Raw genomic sequence first — 4,820 nt, 5'->3', positions numbered from 1 at the left:
GAAAGACAAATCTATGCCCATCCTAGCACAGAATGCCCGCCAAAATCTAGACACGAATTGGGTTCCTCTGTCAGAAACGATATTCTCCGGAATACCATGCAAACGAACCACATTTTGAAAAAACAGAGGAACCAACTCGGAAGAAGAAGGCAACTTAGGCAGGGGAACCAAATGGACCATCTTAGAGAAACGGTCACACACCACCCAGATGACAGACATCTTCTGAGAAACAGGAAGATCCGAAATAAAATCCATCGAGATGTGCGTCCAAGGCCTCTTCGGGATAGGCAAGGGCAACAACAATCCACTAGCCCGAGAACAACAAGGCTTGGCCCGAGCACAAACGTCACAAGACTGCACAAAGCCTCGTACACAGAGGCGTAGCTAGGGGTTCAGCTCAGGGGGGGCGAAAAATCTGAGTGGGCCCCTAACCAATAGCCCTAATTGCAACTGAGGTGGCGCACTCTATTCGTGGGTATAGGAGAACCTCAGCACATTACAGTGCTGTAACTGAAAAAAATCTCTACACAAAAAACAATACTGATTATACCGTCATATGATGATCTCATAATTGTAGATACCAGTGTTGCAGAATATACAAGAGTTTACAATACAGACAATAACTTACAGGTGATGTTCTTTTTGATAATCGTTCACTTTTACACCTTACTCAGACCGACATGCCAACTTCTTCCAGCCAGGACTCCTCTGCAGAGATTACAACAAAGACACATTTGACTTCTCACACATTTCCAGCCCAGTACCCATCTATCTCCAACCTGCACAAAGTACTCAACCCAATACTGAGCCACTTCTGTCACATGTGTCCCTACTATTGCACCTGCTGTGTGATACAAAAGCAATGCTCCTCATACTGCCTCACATAATAATGCCACCATTGGGACCTTTACATAGTAGAATGTCTCTTTTGTCCCCCCACAGTAGCTCCCACACTGTATGTAAACCACCCCAGTTTATGACAGACCCCACAGTAACACCCACACTGTATATAGGCCCCCATACCGCATGATGGCCCCCACAGTAGCCTTTAAACTGTACTGTATAATGGCTTCCGCATTAGCTCCCATGCTGTATAATGGCCTCCGAATAAGCTCTAACACTGTATGATGGCTCCCAAAAATAGCTATCATGCTGTATACTGGCCCCACATTAGCTCCCATACTGTATATTGACCCCTGCATTAGCTCTCACACTGTATACTGGCTCCCGCATTAGCTCATCCGCTGTATAATGACCCCCAAATTAGCTCTAACACTGTATAATGGCCCCCGCTGTAGCTCCCATGCCTTTGATTCTGGTCTCTGTCGGTCCCTGTTTGTGGACTACATCTTGCACAGTGCTGATATATATAACAAAGGGCTAAATAGAAGAAAACAGAAACAGCCAGTGGGTGTATATAGAGGCCAGCGTATGTGAATAGCTCCCTTAATGTACCCAGGTAACCCTAAAAGAAATACTATTGTCTGGGCAAGACCCCAAAGAGGGGACCAGAAAGAAAGAGGGAATTAGAAGAGAGGGAGGTAAAATATTACTCATGTAAAGAAGAAAGTGCACACCCTGGTAGGTCTTCTCTTTTATTCCCTTTTCTGCATTTGGGGGGTCTAGTTGGCCAGACTGAGTATATGTTCAGGGGTCTTGTTATCATCTATACGCACCTACTGGCTGTTTGTATTTTCTTCTATTTGGCTCTTATACCATACCAAGTTATACCATATATTTGGGTTTTCACGCTTGCCACCCTGGATTTACAATATGATATGATAGGACCCTCTCCCCGGCTACAGGACCAAGTCACAGAGTGTGTATCTGGAGAGAGAGAGAGAGAGAGAGGGAGATTTGAAAGCAGCACTAGCAAACAGTGTGTAATATCAGCTGCCAAACCCAAACATTGCAGGCATTTACCAATCTTCAATGCAGCAGCAAAAAAAATGAAAAAACAGAATTTTGGTTCTCCTGGATAAAGGTTCTCAGTAGAACCGACATGTGGCTGAGCCCCAATGGGCTACTAAACACTATTTTTTAATTTTGTCAATGGTGCGCTGCCTTATTTTTTTGCTACTATAAATTTTTACATATGTATGTATATATATATATATATGCACATACAGTGTATATATACAGGGAAAGACACATTCTTGTTTGTGCTGTCCTGCAGCTGGGGTGACTTCTATCAGGGCAGTGCATGATAGTTACTATTTATGTCAGTGGCTCTATCTGAGGCATAATGAGATTTATGGCAGCTGATTTGCATTGGCAGAGTCACCTGATATGTTTAAAAGTTCAAGTAGACTAGCGCCATAAATCTACTGTGCCTCAGATACAAGACCACAAATACAAGAAAATAAACAATCCAGGACTTGTAGGGCAGCAGCGTCCTTCCCCCTCCTCACTGCACAGACACAACCCCCCCTGCACGAAGCAGCCCAAGTTCTAAATACTCACAGCACCACCTTGTCTTTGCTCCTCTCCGGCGGGAAGAAGAAGCCTCAAGGCAGCAACTGCTGCGTGGTGACGTCCGTGCAGTCTCTCCTGCAGACACACAGGGTGCAATGGGGGCGTGTGCTATAGAACGGACAGTGATAGTGCAGGGAGATTGTCTCCCCACACACTACAGTGGAGAGAACTACATCGGCGTGCTGCGTACACCTGCATAGTTAACAGTGGCAGTAACTCTGAGTGGGCCCCCTAAGAGCAAGGGGCCCGGGGCGACCGCACCCTCTGCCCCCCTGGTAGCTACGCTACTGCTCGTACATCTCGTGACAGGGAAGGCCACCAGAAGGACCTTGCCACCAAATCCCTGGTACCAAAGATTCCAGGATGACCTGCCAACGCAGAAGAATGAACCTCAGAAATGACTTTACTGGTCCAATCATCAGGAACAAACAGTCTACCAGGTGGGCAACGATCAGGTCTATCCGCCTGAAAATCCTGCAAGGCCCGCCGCAGGTCTGGAGAAATGGCAGACAATATCACTCCATCCTTAAGGATACCTGTAGGTTCAGAATTACCAGGGGAGTCAGGCTCAAAACTCCTAGAAAGGGCATCCGCCTTAACATTCTTAGAACCCGGTAGGTATGACACCACAAAATTAAACCGAGAGAAAAACAACGACCAGCGCGCCTGTCTAGGATTCAGGCGTCTGGCGGACTCAAGATAAATTAAATTTTTGTGGTCGGTCAATACCACCACCTGATGTCTAGCCCCCTCAAGCCAATGACGCCACTCCTCAAAAGCCCACTTCATGGCCAAAAGCTCCCGATTCCCAATATCATAATTCCGCTCGGCGGGCGAAAATTTACGAGAAAAAAAAGCACAAGGTTTCATCACGGAGCAGTCGGAACTTCTTTGCGACAAAACCGCCCCAGCTCCGATTTCAGAAGCGTCGACCTCAACCTGAAAAGGAAGAGCAACATCAGGCTGACGCAACACAGGGGCGGAAGAAAAGCGGCGCTTAAGCTCCCGAAAGGCCTCCACAGCAGCAGGGGACCAATCAGCAACATCAGCACCCTTCTTAGTCAAATCAGTCAATGGTTTAACAACATCAGAAAAACCAGCAATAAATCGACGATAAAAGTTAGCAAAGCCCAAAAATTTCTGAAGACTCTTAAGAGAAGAGGGTTGCGTCCAATCACAAATAGCCCGAACCTTGACAGGATCCATCTCGATGGAAGAGGGGGAAAAAATGTATCCCAAGAAGGAAATCTTTTGAACCCCAAAAACGCACTTAGAACCCTTCACACACAAGGAATTAGACCGCAAAACCTGAAAAACCCTCCTGACCTGCTGGACATGAGAGTCCCAGTCATCCGAAAAAATCAGAATATCATCCAGATACACGATCATAAATTTATCCAAATAATCACGGAAAATGTCATGCATAAAGGACTGAAAGACTGAAGGGGCATTTGAAAGGCCAAAAGGCATCACCAAATACTCAAAGTGGCCCTCGGGCGTATTAAATGCGGTTTTCCACTCATCCCCCTGCTTAATTCGCACCAAATTATACGCCCCACGGAGATCTATCTTAGAGAACCACTTGGCCCCCTTTATGCGAGCAAACAAATCAGTCAGCAGTGGCAACGGATATTGATATTTAACCGTGATTTTATTCAAAAGCCGATAATCAATACACGGCCTCAAAGAGCCATCTTTCTTAGACACAAAGAAAAAACCGGCTCCTAAGGGAGATGACGAAGGACGAATATGTCCCTTTTCCAAGGACTCCTTTATATATTCTCGCATAGCAGCATGTTCAGGCACAGACAGATTAAATAAACGACCCTTAGGGTATTTACTACCCGGAATCAAATCTATGGCACAATCGCACTCCCGGTGCGGAGGTAATGAACCAAGCTTAGGTTCTTCAAAAACGTCACGATAGTCAGACAAGAATTCAGGAATCTCAGAGGGAATAGATGACGAAATGGAAACCAAAGGTACGTCCCCATGCATCCCCTTACATCCCCAGCTTAACACAGACATAGCGTTCCAGTCGAGGACTGGGTTATGAGATTGCAGCCATGGCAATCCAAGCACCAACACATCATGTAGATTATACAGCACAAGAAAGCGAATAATCTCCTGATGATCCGGATTAATTCGCATAGTTACTTGTGTCCAGTATTGTGGTTTATTACTAGCCAATGGGGTGGAGTCAATCCCCTTCAGAGGTATAGGAGTTTCAAGAGGCTCTAAATCATACCCACAGCGTTTGGCAAAGGACCAATCCATAAGACTCAAAGCGGCGCCAGAGTCGACATAGGCATCCGCGGTAATAGATGATAAAGAACAAATCAGGG

At 45.9% G+C, this 4,820-nt stretch overlaps 1 long non-coding RNA gene across 1 annotated transcript; it reads right to left on the bottom strand.

Annotated features, from left to right (window-relative positions):
* Positions 1-463: 463 nt before the first annotated feature.
* On the bottom strand, positions 464-2,493 carry LOC143817902 (uncharacterized). The gene is made up of 3 exons (XR_013224200.1): positions 2,464-2,493; positions 1,677-1,827; positions 464-708 (listed from the first exon to the last, which is right to left on the bottom strand). It is a non-coding gene; the product is annotated as an uncharacterized LOC143817902 (long non-coding RNA).
* Positions 2,494-4,820: the final 2,327 nt, after the last annotated feature.

Source organism: Ranitomeya variabilis, chromosome 3 (genome assembly GCF_051348905.1).
Source record: "Ranitomeya variabilis isolate aRanVar5 chromosome 3, aRanVar5.hap1, whole genome shotgun sequence".
NCBI lineage: Eukaryota > Metazoa > Chordata > Amphibia > Anura > Dendrobatidae > Ranitomeya > Ranitomeya variabilis.
This window is presented reverse-complemented; position numbering and strand designations above follow the sequence as displayed.